This window comes from Panthera uncia (assembly GCF_023721935.1).
Source record: "Panthera uncia isolate 11264 chromosome C1 unlocalized genomic scaffold, Puncia_PCG_1.0 HiC_scaffold_4, whole genome shotgun sequence".
In the NCBI taxonomy this organism is placed as follows: domain Eukaryota; kingdom Metazoa; phylum Chordata; class Mammalia; order Carnivora; family Felidae; genus Panthera; species Panthera uncia.
This window is the reverse complement of record NW_026057585.1, coordinates 73,713,846-73,728,575: the sequence shown is the minus strand read 5'-3', so window position 1 is coordinate 73,728,575 and position 14,730 is coordinate 73,713,846. Positions and strand designations below refer to the sequence as shown.

Below are 14,730 nucleotides of genomic sequence, written 5' to 3'. Positions count from 1 at the left end.
GAGAGAGGGAGGGGCAGAGAGAGAGAGGGACAGAGAGAATCCCAAGCAGGCTCCATACTGTCAGCACGGAGCCCGATGTGGGGTTTGACCTTGCGAACCGTGAGATCGTGACCTGAGCCGAAACCAAAGTCAGACACTTAACCGACTGAGCCAGCCAGGTGCCCCTCACCTGCTCTTCTAATCTTCCCCATCCACCCTGCTGCCTAAGCCAGAAACTCGAGTGCTAAGCTTACCTCTCCCTGTATCTCGCTCCCAACGAGTCAGTAAGTCCTGCCCATTCTGTCTCCTTAATTCATCTCAGACGGCCCCCTCCATCCTCACCCCCGGCACAGCGGAGACCAGTCTAGATTCTGTGCGATAGCTTCTTCCCTGCACTCCTTGCTTCCTCCTTCGGTGTAGTCCACACACGGGATCTGAGCAGTGTTTCTAAAATGTGATTCTAGCCATGCCTTTCTCCTTCTCAAAAGCTTTCCGAGCCTCCTACATTTCACGGGATAAAGTCCACTCTCTGTAAGGTGGCTTACGGAGCCCCACCAGGAGAGACTGCAGCTCAGCTCTTCGGCATCTCTCTTGCAGAAACTCCCTAAAACCTCCACTGGCAATGACCGTGTCACCACAGAGTGCTCTCTCGATGCCAGATCTTCTTCTGTGTCGTTTCTTTTCCCCGGATGTTGCTGCCATAACAACCCCACGTCTTTAGCTCTGCTAAATCTGCACCTCTCTCCACCCCCCACCCTTAATTTTGGGGCCCAGGCAAGGACTCCTGATGTGATCTGGCCACAGTGCGGCCTCCACTCCAGCCACGTGCGTCCCGCTCTCAGTCTCCTTATAGGTGTCCCCTGGGAAGTCTCTGTCTCTTTCCAGAGCCACCGAGTCTGGCTTGGCACCCTTCTATGTGCTTCCATGGCACCCTGGGCCTCCCCTATCGGCAATTTTCACAGGGGTTTCTGATGACCTTTTGTTCGTGTCCCGTCAGATGGTAACCATTTTGCGACCACAGAGCGCTGTTGTCCTGCTGGCTCTGTTTTTCTGGAGAGCCATGATAAATACGGTCTATTAGGAGTTCAGGAGTTCATGCACACACATACAGACAGAAATAGGACAGGGTTCACTGATAAAGCAGAGGTTCTGCTCCAAGGTGGGAGGCTTAGTACTCCTATCACCTCCCGCTTCTGCCCTGAATCAGAAGAATAAAAGAAAAAAATATTTTTTTTAAGTTTTTATTTATTTATTGTGGGGGAAAGAGAGAGCAAGCACAAGTGGAGGAGGGCAGAGAGAGAAGGAGGGAGAGAGAGAGAGAATTCCAAGAAGACTGAACCATCAGCACAGAGCCTGACGAGGGGTTTGATCTCACGAACCGCGAGATCATGACCTGAGCCCCAACCAAGAGCCAGAGGCTTAACTGCCTGAGCCATCCGGCCTTTCTTCCTCTGGAAGACCCTCAGAAATGGCTACTATTGGTATCTTGGTTTAAAGAAGAGGTGCTCAGGGGCACCTGGGTGGCTCAGTCGGTTAAGCCTCTGGCTCTTGGTTGGGGCTCAGGTCATAATCTCACGGTTTCGTGAGTTCAAGCCCCGCATCAGGCACCATCTGGCAGCACAGAGCCTGCTTGGGATTCTCTGTCTCCTCTCTCTCTGCCCCTCCCCTACTTGTGCTGTCTCTGTCTCTCTCAAAAACTTAAAAAAAAATTTTTTTTAAATCTATTATAATACTGGGAACCAAGAAGGGGTTTCCTTGATGGACCAGAGACGATTAGGAATCCCTGAAAGCCAGAGCTAGATTGGCTAACAGGGACACATCAGCGACAAAGATGAGTACGTGAGAATCCCACACATTTGAGGAATTCTAAAATCATAAAAGAAAGAGGCACAACGGAGACAGAAGGGGTGGTTGTGGCTTCTGTCATTACATCCACGTCCCCTTATATGCCCGTCCCATTTCCCCAAGTGGTCATTTAATGACAAGAGCACAGAACCAGGTGTCCGGATTCTGGTTCTGGGACTGTTCCAAGGCCGTGTGGCCCTGGGCAGCTGTCTATCTCTCTCTGGGCATAGTTTCTTCTTCCTTAAAATGGAGGTAACACGCCTGCCCTGTGACATTCTAGTGGGACAGAGTGAGAAAAGTATGGGAACAGCTAATGCAATGACCAGAGGGAAGCTCTAAACTCTCCTTCATTCCTTCTTCTGCTCCAGGACCTTCTTCCCCGGCTCCCCATACCCAGGCCTGGATGGGAGCTCAGTGGTTTCTCGGTGAGTGGGTCAGTATTGCTTTTTATTTCATGTTCAATCTCTTTCCTTGGCATATGCAGCAGGCTTTCTCATGGTAGGGAGGTAAGGGGCTTCTTCTAAATTCCGGCAATGCCTGGACAGGAGCAGAAGGCGCCTGTCAAGGCTCCTTCCAGGATGATAGAGAGTGGCCACCTCCCTTGTGGGCCACCTAGGGCGGACCCTAATGGGCAGAGGGGCCCCCGCCACTCCCTGGAGAGCCCTGTCCTATGACCCACTGCCAGTCTGCCTAGAACTGGTTTTATGAGCTCTGGATTGGGTTCTGCCCACACCATGTCTCTAACTGACTGGTGGGTGATTTGGGACAACCCTCTGGGCCTTTGGTTCTTAATTTGTCAGGTGGAGAAAGCTGTACTCGAGGATCTCAAAAGTGCCTTCCAAGTCAAAATGTTGTAGAATCTTGGACTCTCTTTTGACGGAGTCGGAGTCACAATGGAATCAAGCAAAGAAAGAATACAGAACGCTGAGGCCATCATACAGACCCTCATTTCTCAACTGCGAGCCATGCAGAAGAAGCTGCCTGGCCTCACTCCTGCTCAGCGTCCTCTTCATCGCATTCATCCTGCCCCCTCCTTGCCCCCTGTCCCGCCTCTTGTCCCTGTGACTTCCCTGCCTCTCCAGCCTATGCCTGCCTCGGTCACCAGTTACTCAGACCAACCTGGTTCTCTTCCTACCTCATGCCCAGACCACCTGCCTCCTCTAACGGGTTTCACCCCTTCCCAGTTCCCTGCCTGGGGCCCTTCCACCCTTGCCTGCCCCCCTGCTCCTCCCACCACCCGCCTCCCCCCTCTCTCTGTCACCTGCATCCGCCGCCCCTTCCGACTGGCCCCCCTCTCCTTCCACCCCTCTCCCGTTACCCCTGCCCCTCCTCCTCACCCTACTTCTTCCCCCACCTTCATGGGCCTTGGGCCCAGATAGGCCTCCCCTGCTCCTGCTAGGACATCTGCCCCCAACCAGCCCTCACCAGGCCTGATGATTCCCACATTCCATCATGGAAGCCTTGCGTCCCTCCCAGAACTCCTGGGAAGGTGATGTCCAGCATCCTGGTGACATGGTGAACATGGGGGGCACTGGATGATGACCAGCAGGCACACAACCAAGAGGGGCACTTCCCTCAGGTAAAGGTCTCTTTCCCCCATGTCCTGGTTATCTTGCTGCCTGAGGATAGCAAATGCCTCCATATCCATTCCTTACATCATATAAAAATGAGGATCTTATTATTTTTACTTAAGAGACTCCGCAGGGAATAGAGCTTGGGGAAGATTGCTGAATTCTGATGGTCGTTGTTCATCTCAACACTTAAGTCATGGACACCCACACACACACAGGTATCTGTGCACACCCCCAGGTCCAGGTCACCAGAGATCAGCTGGTGGTCCTGGCAGCTTTGGCCTGATGATGGTGTGAATGGAATGTTCCGAGATGCTCTGTTTTCCAGCCCTTTTACGCAGTCTGAAAAACTTGGTTCTGATCTCTCAGTTTGCTTCTGTATCATGTTGATTGGTTGAGGTCCATTTGGTCATAGAAGACCTTTCTCCTGGGATAAGGAAACTCTGTTTTCAAGTTTGTTTGTTTGTTTGTTTGTTTGTTTAGAGAGGCAGAGAGGCAGAGAGAGAGAGAGAGAGAGAGAGAGAGAGAGAATGAATCCCAAGCTGGCCCTGAGCCCATCACAGGGCTCAATCCCAAGAACCATGAGATTATGACCTGAGCCAAAATCAAGAGTCAGACACTTAACCAACTGAGCCACCCAGGTGCCCTGAGGAAACTTTTTTTTTTTTTTTTTTTTTAACACCAGGAGCAGAGTCAGCTGAGTTAATCATTCTCTTGGGTTCCCAACATGCTTGTATCATTGGCCTGAGAAAGGCCCCTCTCGTGTTCTATTTATTCACTTTTATGCCCATTTCTCACTTCTTTCCTCATGTAAACACTGCTCAAAATATTTTGACAGGTATGTGTATGTATTCTCACAAAATCTGTGGTGTTATTTTGTGAGCTGTATTTTTAATTTTCATACATGAGATTAGGCACTAGGTTTCATTCTGTTTGCTTTCACCCAGCACTCTATTTTCAGGATGTGCCTACGTGTGTGTGTGTGTGTGTGTGATCTCTGCTTCTAACTTCTGCACTGTCTTCTGCCGAGCTTCTCCCCCAGAGGACGCTCATCCATTTCCCCAGGGACAGTCACACACCCCCAACGCTCTGACTCTTCACCACTGTGGAAAATTCCAAACCAACCGTCCTTGTATAGGCCCCCTTGTGACGCCATGTGAGAGTTCTCAGGGATGGGTGCCCAGCACTGAGAGCACTGAGTTAAAGAGCCTCATCTTCCATCACTCACAAACAAGTGTTCTTGTTGGGATGAGAAACTGTTCATTTAATGTTATTCATAAAGTGAGTTCAGTAAACTCCTTCTGGGCCATCTATGCCCAAGACCTAGGAAGTGAAATGATTTTATCAAACCTATAAGATGACTTTTGGCCTTTAATAACCAGCCTACATTTCACAAATTTTCCTGGATCTCAGGTGATGGGTTTTTTTTTTTAAATCAGTTTCTGGAGTTTCGAGGCAAGTGCACACGCATATGAATCAAGACTGTAGACACTCTACTTGACCGCCAGCACTGGCCAACATTAGCTATGGGTCAATGCCTCATTGTTGGCCTTTATTTACAAAAGAACTGCTTGTTGGACATCTTCTGCAACGTCTTTGCCATTTGTTCTTGTAATTTTGAGTATTACTAATTACAGTAGTTGCTGCTCTATGCCAGTCCATAATGCCTCACACTTTCAGAAGCTGTTGGGATCTTTGGTAAGTTCCTTTTCCTCAAGAAGATTACTTTCCCTGTGTCCCTAATCCTTGTCTGGTTGGTTGGCCACTCTCCCTTGGTAACTGTCCTCTTTTTTTTTTTTTTTAACGTTTATTTATTTTTGAGACAGAGAGAGACAGAGCATGAATGGGGGAGGGTCAGGGAGAGGGAGACACAGAATCGGAAACAGGCTCCAGGCTCCGAGCTGTCAGCACAGAGCCCGACGCGGGGCTCGAACTCACAGACCGCGAGATCATGACCTGAGCCGAAGTCGGCCGCTTAACCGACTGAGCCACCCAGGCGCCCCGGTAACTGTCCTCTTATACCACCTGGGCTTATGGCTAAACCATGGAAGATGCGGGACTGGTGATGGCCGAGCCGGAAAGAATGCAGGGGCCTGCCCTCAGAGAGACCATGGATGGGGGGTCCTGGGTAACTTCCTTCCAGGTGCACCATCTCATCTGTATCCCGGAAAAATCCAGAAAAGTCCTCTGTGACCACCAAGGCTTTCACATGCTGAGAACGCACCTTTTGCAGGAAGAGGGAAGGTTTACAATGTTTGTATCAAAGCCATGATCTTTTCAAGTGGCCCTCACCCTGAAATGTACAAGGTAGCATTGCTAAATGTATATGCCTAGGGAATCACTACCACATCCAGATATAGGATCGCCCCCCAAATGTTTTTATGATCCTTTGCAGTCAATACCATCCACCCCAAATCCTCAGGAAACATTGATTGGCATTTTATCCCTGTAGATTAGTCTTGTGTGGTCAGGAATTTCATATAACGGGATTTACCCTTTCATGTCTGATTTCATTCACTCCGTATGCTGTTTTTGCCATTCATCGATGTTATTTTGTCTATCAGTAGTTCATTCTAGTTAGTGCCGAATGGGATCCCGTTATATTAATACATCAAATTGTTTTTCCATTGCACTTGTTGCTAGGTGTGACAGTTATCAATTTGTTGCCTCTCAACTCCAAATCTACCCTTCATTACCTGCTCCGCAGTAGTAAGATAGCTCTTTGAAGCATTTCTCACTTGCATCGAGAACAATATTGAGCCATGGCAGTAGATGGCGCTGGAGGGACGCGGCAGCAGGAAGAAACTTCCCTTCCGGGGCCCAGCGCGCTTCTGTTTGCTTCAGCTCCTCTGACTGCACCTGCTACCAGAAATGAACTTGTGGGCACATCCTCTGCTCTGCCCCAGCTATGCATCCAGATGTGGGCTCACGGCCTCAGGCCTAGCCCAGTGCCCACTTCACTACGGCCCACTTCATGGACTCTGCAAACCTCAGGCCTCACATGCCCTGCTGGAGAACAGACCACCGACTCCCCTGGACACCAGCCTGCCGGCCTCAGCCCACTGGCTGCCAGCGGGAGTGTTTCCAGGGGCCACCCAGACACGGGCACAAGCACCCCAGGCCTTCACCACTCTGCCTGTAAGTAGGTTCCTGACTTGGACTCTCCCAGGGCACTCCCCGCCAGCCTCTGCCACCAGCAACCCAGAGGGACATTTGATGCTGACCTGGAGACCATCGGCCAGGCCTTGCACATTTTTCAACAAGGTGTGAATCCCAGCTTGAAGGAGAGGACCCTCTTCCCATCTGTTCCCTCCTTGGATACTCTCCTGCCTTAGAAGGTTCTGTACAGTTCTCTTAGGGCTACTCCACTGCTAAGGTAATAATTTTTACAATTAAATTTTCTGTATTCAAATTACTGTGTGGTTCCTGTCCTCTGATTGAACCTTGACAGATATGTTAGACATTTGTATGGTTTCAGTTTTTTGGCTATTATGAATAAAGCTGCCGTGAACATTTTTGTCTTTGGGTGGACATATGTGGTCATTTTTCCTGATAAACACCCAGAAGAGGAATTGCTGGGTCATGTGGTAAGTATGTAAGATATTTAAGGGAAATTGCCCAACCATATGCCAAAGTAGTTGTACCATTTAATATTTTCAGCCAAAGGCCTGCTCACCTCCATGCCAGCACCTTCACATTGCCAGTCCTTAATTTCAGCTATTCTAGTGGCTATGCAGCTCCCTGACGGATAATGGTGATGAGTGGGTTTTTAAAAAGTGTTTATTTATTTTTGAGAGAGAGAGAAAAAGAGTACAAGTGGGGGAGGGGCGGAGAGAGAAGTGACACAGAATCCAAAACAGCTCCAGGCTCTGAGCTGTCAGCAGAGAGCCCAACGTGGGGCTTGAACTCACGAACCATGAGATCATGACCTGAGCCGAAGTTGGTCGCTTAACCGACTGAACCACCCAGGCACCCCTTTTAAAATTTTTTTAAATGTTTATTTTTGAGAGAGAGAGAGAGAGAGAGAGAGAGCTCATTTTATGAGCAGGGAGGGGCAGAGAGAGAGGGAGACACAGGCTCCAGCCTCTGAGCTGTCAGCACAGAGCCTTGGCTCAGGGCTCGAACTCACGAATGCAAGATCATGACCTAAGCTGAAGTTAGGTCATGGGTGGCTGCTTAACCGACTGAGCCACCCAAGCACCCAGATGGTGCGTGTCTTTTTATGTGCCAATTGGCAATTTGTATATCTTCTTTTGTGATACATTTGTTCTGACTTTTGGCCCGTTTTTACTTTGGTTCTCTTATGAAATTATCATTTTATTAGGAGTCTTAATGGTGTCTTTTAAAGAGATTTTAGTTTTGATGAAATCCAATTTATCTTTATATTTCAGGGTTAAGTGCTTTTTATGTTCTAAGATACCACTGCCTACCATAAAGTTATGAACATTTTTTCCCCACATTTTCTTCTAGAAGTTTTCAACTTTTATGTTTAGGTCTATGACCCATTTTGAGTTAGTTTTGTGTACAATGTGGAAGGTCAAGATTCATATTTTTCTATGCAAATATCTGGCTGCTGTAGCTCCATTTGTTGGAAAGATTACTTGGCATCTTTGTAAAAGTCAATTGGCCATGCATAAGTCTATTTCTGCACACTGTTCTGTTCCATTGGTCTATAGGTCCATCCTTCTGCCAATACGCCAATACAATGTTACTTTATGTAAGTCTTAGGTAGCATCATTCTTTCAACTTGGTTCTTCTTTTTCAAAACTGCTTCAGCTATTCAAGGTCTTTTGCATTTCCAAATAAATTTTAGTCAGTATGTCAATTTCTCCAAAAAGCCTGTTGGGACTTTTACTGAAAGTGCAATGAATCTGGTGATAAATATGGAGAGAATAGACATCTTCATAATTGTTGTGTCTTTCAATCCATGAACATGGTATGACTTACTCTCCATATATTTAGTCTTTCAATTCTCTCACACCACACGTCTCTGACCATTCCTCTGCAATCATATCTCACTTTGATGACAGCTGGGAAAAGTTTTCCACTTTTAAGGACCCAAGTGATTAGATCGGGCCCACCCAGATAACGCAGAGAGCGGAAGTGGAAAAGAAATGAAAGACAGAACCCTGGGAAGCACTTGAGCTCATATAGTGAGCCTGGCCTCATGACCCTTCTCTCAAGAGAGGGTGCCCCCTGGAACTGCAAGGCCACGGGCCAGAGCCAAGGCAGTGGTCATGCTGGAGGACCCTTGGGGTGGAGGATGCCAGCCTTGCCCCTGGCAAGCATGCGACATTAGGACACTTCCTTTACCCATCTCCCGTACCCATAGACCCAGCCCCAGGAGGACAATGACACTGGCCAGAAGTGACTAAATGTTAACATACCTTTCTGTCCCTTCCTGACAGGGAGGGGAAGGGGTGCTCCAGGGGTCAATGGTTGCTGTAGTTCACAGGGTGGAGGTCAACTGCTATGTTTACTGCTGGTATCGAGTGGCTGAAATAAACAAGACTGTCCCCACCATATGCACGAGCAGAGCTCCTGGACCTGAGAGCTCAGAAAGCAATGTATGAGGGGTCAAAAACAGTGGCCTTAGCTCCACGTTACCTTCCCCTCTATTTGACTCTGGGCATCCCTTGCGGAGTCTGTGGGGAGAGAAGGCTTTGAGGGCCTGTAAGCAGGAACCCTGGGAGACAGCCAGGAAGCTGCCCGGCCCAGTCCCATTCCATGGCCCACGGACATCCCTGTGGCAACAGAGTCCCCGCACAGGACTCAGAGACCCAGGTCGAGGTTTCAGGCCCTTTTCCGAGACGTACTGCCCTCTCCTGCCTCTCAGCCTTCACATCGTCCTCCTCGTTTTAGTCACCTGGAACCCGGTTTTCTCTCTCGCAGAATTAAGAACCGTCTTCAGAAGGCAACACATGAAACCATTTTCAAACTGACTTTAATCTTTTTTTTTTTTTTTTTTTGCTGCCCAAATATTGTACATGCAGAAGCCATGTGAAGAATTTTCTCCTCAAGGGAACTGGCAAGAATGTTGGACGAAACAGCCGGCAGTCCTCCCAGCCGTCCACCTGCCACCTAGGAGCCACAGCAAGTTTGGGAAGATGGTGCACATAGAAAATGTATAGAGCGCAGATATAAAAGGCTAATTGCTTCTTATCTAAACAGTGTGCTTGTCAGTCCCTATCAGCTATCTCTTTCTTTGCAGGATGCATTTGGAAATTCTAAAAAAGGGGTTCCTGCCTCCTGTGAATTTACATTCTAAAGGAGTGGATGGAATAATCAGGCCAACTTTTCCTAAGGAAGCAGCCACTCTGCCTGCGGAGATGATGTCTGGTGAGAGATTCTGGAGAGAGGAACGGTTTTAAGAAGCAAAATACTTTGACAGGAAGTAAGTGCCCTCTCTCCTCCCATCAGAGACCATTGCCTTCAACGTCCTCAGGTGTTCAACTCTCCCACGGATGTCATTCTAGAAGCAGAAATGAGGACTGACCCGGTCTCATCTGCTGGTGGGGATACTGACCTACGCAGGGCGCAGCTGAGGTTGTGACATCACATCAGCACCGTGAAAATTGTCCGTTGTAGACAACCCTTAATTATTTCTCATCATTATGCAAGAAGAAAAGAGGGAGAACAAACCACGAAGAGGGGGAAGCAGAGTCTGTTAGGATTCCCAGAGTTCTTGTCAGAAGCAGCATCTGGGCATGGACGGATGAGGACCTGCACCCAGTTGGGGCACGAGGGGCTGGAAGGTTCCGGCCCGTGGAACCAGGTGCACCAGGCTCAAAACCCTCCTCAGCTCCAGATCAGACTTTTAAAACCTGGAAGGAACCATGCAGCAACTAGCAAATGCTCTGATTTTGCGGATGAGGAAGCTGAGGCCCGGAAAAGAGAGGAGTCTTGCCCAAGGTCACAGTTTTGGACAAAACTGTATATAACAGCCTTCCATTCCCTGTAACCAGCCGTCCAGGCCATTGACCCGTGGGGCGGATGCTCTGCTGCCCATGGATTCCCAGGGCCCATTTCTGTTAGCCAAACTCTCTGGGCCCCAGTCTCGCGGACCCTTCCTGACAACGGGGTGGACTCCTTGGGGTGGGGGTGGGGGGTGGGGACCAGGGCCCCTGGCCTTACTGGCTAAGTGTCCAACTAGAGCCCCGGAATGTTTTCCCAAAGCAGTAACGCACTTTTCAACAAGCATCGCCCCAAGCTAGTCTAGGCCCCTGACAGAATTCTCTTACTGGTGTGGTTCTCCTCACAGGCACAGCCACGCTGGGCCCACAAAAGCCCGAGCTCAGGGTTGGGGGAGGGGGGGAGAAGGAGTTGCTTTGCTACATGGAAAGATTAAGCCCTTTGTCAGAGAACAAGGTCCCACCATCAGGCACGCCAACACCTGCGGCCCAGTCGGTGCCCGGGGGGAGACCGAGTTGCTCTCTTTGGCATCACCGACATTGCTCTGAGATGCTCAGGCACTCTCAAAATAACCCTTTCCCAGCCAGACCAGGCCAATCCAGCCGCCATCAGGCCTCGCCTGATTGGGCGGGACCCCCCTGCCTTCAGTCGCGAGTGTTTGGTTTTGCCCCGTCCTCTTCTGACCTGAGTGAAAAGCAGACTTGAGGGAGAAGGCAGGGGGCAGTCTACACGCCCATCGCTTCCCTCTTCGTTCAGTGAGAGAGAATCCGGTACAGGAAGCAGCATTTTAGAGAACCTCTTTGCGGGCCAGGATATTGGAGAAAACGGCGAGGAGAGGGAGATACAGGGAGGAGTCGGGCCGGGAGGCAGGCCTCTTCTTTTCCGGCTCCTTGCAGACGCCGCGGAAACGCTGCTGGACAACCTGGCCCGGAATGGTACACCATCTCCCGCGCCCAGGCGGGGGGCACCTCGTCTACACCATCAACAAAGGCAGCCATTTCTTGCACAGAGTTTGCACAGTGCAGGAAGCAATCAGAGACACAGAAGAGCGGCCTTACTGAAGCTCTGCTGCTTTCTGGGCCGAGGAAGAGAGGGAATGGGAGGCAGCGGGAGCCCCGGAGTCCCAGGGTGGGGGAGGAGCTCAGCGTCTCCTGGGCAGCAGGGCGAGGAGCAAGAGCCCTGGTCGCGGGTCAGGGCTCCTGGTAACGCAAAGATTGTGCTACATTTCATTTCCAAAGACGGACCCTTGGAGGTCTCTAGTGTCTTTAAGGGGTGGGGGAGGGGCCTGCTCTCCTGGAGGCTGGCCCTGGCAGGCGTCATGCCCCTGGGAGAACCGGCGATCCCACCAGCGATGGGCTACACGGGTGCCCTCTCTCTGGAGCCCCGGGGCTCTGCCTCAGCCCCCTGGAATGCTGGCATGCCCCAGAGGGCCTCCTTAGCCCACCACTCCTTTCCTGGGAGAACTGGGAGGTGGAAGAGACCGCATGGGGAGTCCTTTTGGAGATGGTTCTTCCCTGAAGGATCAAATCCCCCTTGTCAAACCTAGACTTGGCCCCGTTTACTGGAGCCTGATTCATACCAAAGGCCCTCAGACCTTCCTGTAGGGAAGGAGTCTAAGAAGGAAGTAGGACACATGAACAGAGCAGAAACGTGAAGACAGATGCTCTGAATCATCCGTCACGGTTCCTGCCCACAGCCCAGCAATGCCGCGGGGCCACCCCCATCTCCGCCACATCCTCCACGAATCCTGCCTGAGCAGAGGAAGGGGAATGGCAGAGTCCCATCCTGTACTCAGCTCTGGGTTTCACCTGGGGTGAGGAGGCCTTCAGAGCCAGGAGGCTGTACCTGGCAGCGAGTCGGTCCCAGTTCAGGGAGAACTCTGGAGGAGATGGTTCCTTCCTTCCCCACCATCCTCTCCTCAAAGATGCTGCCCTCCCCAGGGAAGGACAGGAGTCTCACTAGTGCTCCCTCCCCTCCTGGGACAGGCTCGCTCCCAAACGGTTTCTCAGACAAACCCCTGGATCCAGGAGGGCGAGAAACAGACCCTTAAATCCAGCCATTCACCGTCCCACACACATCAGTCTCATGTGACCTCACCATCATGGGGGGCGGGGGGGAGGGAATCCACTGGGGATTAGTAACTTATTTGGTGCCAAGGGTTAAAAAGAATAATTCCCTAAGGTCTACCCGGGGAGGATTGCTTCCCGCTAGAGAGGTGGGAGAGTGAGTGGCCCAGCTCTTGGGCAGTTTTGGCAGCTAGGGACTGTAGGCAGGCCCAAGTCACCACACGTCAGGCCCCATCTCTGGCTAGAAGTTCCACGGTGCTAACCAACCCTCCCCCAGAGGTGAGGGCATCGTTGCCTGCAGCTACCCAGAGGCCATTGCTCTGCGGGCAGCCCTCCACCTTCTCTGTCTTCCTGGGCCCCTAGAGGAATGAAGGTGATACCCCTCAGTGATATCCCCCGTTCCCTGGGGATGACTGTGTGGTCTGGGTATCACCACTCAGTGCTACATCAGCAAATGTCTACACTATCCTGTGGATCACTACGAATCCCACCATTCCAAAAGTGTAGAGTACGTTCACACCGTCCTGAGGGAGGCCGCTCTGAAGGTGAACACATCACGGACAAAACAAAAAAATACCCTTTTGTGAGCGAGTTTCCTCCCTTTCCCGACCCTAGGGTCAAAGAGTAGATCCCTTCACCTTATTTTTAGAAACATGAGAAATGCATGCATTACCCAGTCCCGACAACGGGAGAGAATTTCTGCCTAGAGAGAAAACTCGACCCAGCTGCCTCCTCCCTCGCTCTACGCCCACAGCAGTCCTCATCTGTGATAGACAAGGATGAAGGCTCCGGCAGGAGCCAGGAGCCCATTCGGTTCATTTCTTACTGCCCGTACCCACTTTCTGTCTGTGGGCAGGGCTGATGGGGTTTTCCTGGGAGAGAGGTGACCGGGCTCTGGCTTTAACCTGATGTGGCTTCCTGCCAGGAAAGGAGGCCCTTTGCGCAGAGACGCTTCCACCTCCACCTGCCCTCAGAATCCGCCTCTCTGCCCATCCATCCAGCTTTGGTTACAAATGGAGCCCAAACACTCAGGCCCAGAGACCCCTCCACTGCTCGGCGGGGTAGCTCCCCTCCACCTCGAGTAGGTGGGTCAGAGTCATCGCAACACGTGGGGCTGACGCCGGGGGAAGAGGCAGAGGGACAGTCTTCTCCACACCTTGACCCCTCCTGCCACCTCTTTGCTCCCCACCAGACGCGGACCCAAGGGCTACTGTGTCCATCCCCTGGGCAACCTCTAGCCTTTTGCCCTAGACCCGAGGAGGAAGAGGACAGATTTGGGCATTTCCTAGCAGACATCTCACAGGGCCAGTCCAGGCCCTGGTCCCCACCCACAGGGCCCAGCTGTCAAATGAAGTCAGGGTTTTTGAGTGGCTTTGGGAAGCTCCAGACAAGGGTAGAAAGAAAGCAGAGGCAGGTGAGGCGCCTAGGGCCAGCCAGGCCACTCTCCAGAGGGCAGCTGCGGAGCGCAAGGAGGTGGGGAGGCAGAAAGGGGAAAGTATTGCTTGTACAGAGCTGGTGTCTATGGCAGTCTAGCTGAGTCCAGAGCCAGGCTGTCCATGGGGCCAGAAGGCTGGAGCCCAAGTGAGTCTGAGCTCCCACACAGGGACCCTGGTCTGGAAATGAGCAAACAAAGAGAGACCCAAATGATCAACCTCATGCAGCTAATCCCCAAAGGTCAGACAGGATTCTCAAAGGGCACAGGGCAGGTCAGCCCCAGCGCCCCCCATTCCAGTAAGCAGCCCCACCCTCAGCACCTCCTCCACAAGCCAGGCCCCCCCAGCATGAGCCCAGAGAGGGACAGGACCACCCCCAGGGCCTGGAGAGGACACAGGTGCCTCCAGGGACCATCTGCTGGGGCAGATAACATCCCCCTTCTGAGGCCAGCCTCCTGGATGTCAAGACCCTCCACGTCCACACCTCCTGGGATCCACTGGGAGAGCTCCTTTGGCATGTTGGAAGTGAGGAGGTTCGGAGGAAGACAGGAGGTGAAGAACATGCCTAAGGGAGGTGCCAGCACTTCCCTCTAAGGGGCCTGGCCAGCAACCTTGGGAACTAAGACTTCCTAGCGTCTCACCCATAGGAAGGAGGCAGCTCCGGCCCGAGGGAGAAGATGGTCTCCAAGCCCTCAGCTCCCTGGGCATCCTCTGCTCCCCAGGCCCCTGGCCAGGGCACCAGATGAGCATGGCACATGCTGCAGATGCATTCAGTGGGAAGAGCTGCCAGAGCGCTCGGGTGGGGAGGAGGGCGTCGGGTCCCAGAGGGGCCTCGGGGTGGCCAGCTGCAGTGGGTGCTACATTCCTCAAAAAAGAGCAGTGGTGCTGGGAGAAGCAAAGGTGGAACAAAGGACAAGACAGAAA

General features: G+C 51.7%; 1 long non-coding RNA gene across 1 annotated transcript; it reads left to right on the top strand.

Moving 5' to 3' along the window:
- The first annotated feature begins 2,618 nt into the window (after nucleotides 1-2,618).
- LOC125913541 (uncharacterized) lies at nucleotides 2,619-9,538 on the top strand. The gene is made up of 3 exons (XR_007455045.1): nucleotides 2,619-3,403; nucleotides 6,039-6,771; nucleotides 9,389-9,538. It is a non-coding gene; the product is annotated as an uncharacterized LOC125913541 (long non-coding RNA).
- Nucleotides 9,539-14,730: the final 5,192 nt, after the last annotated feature.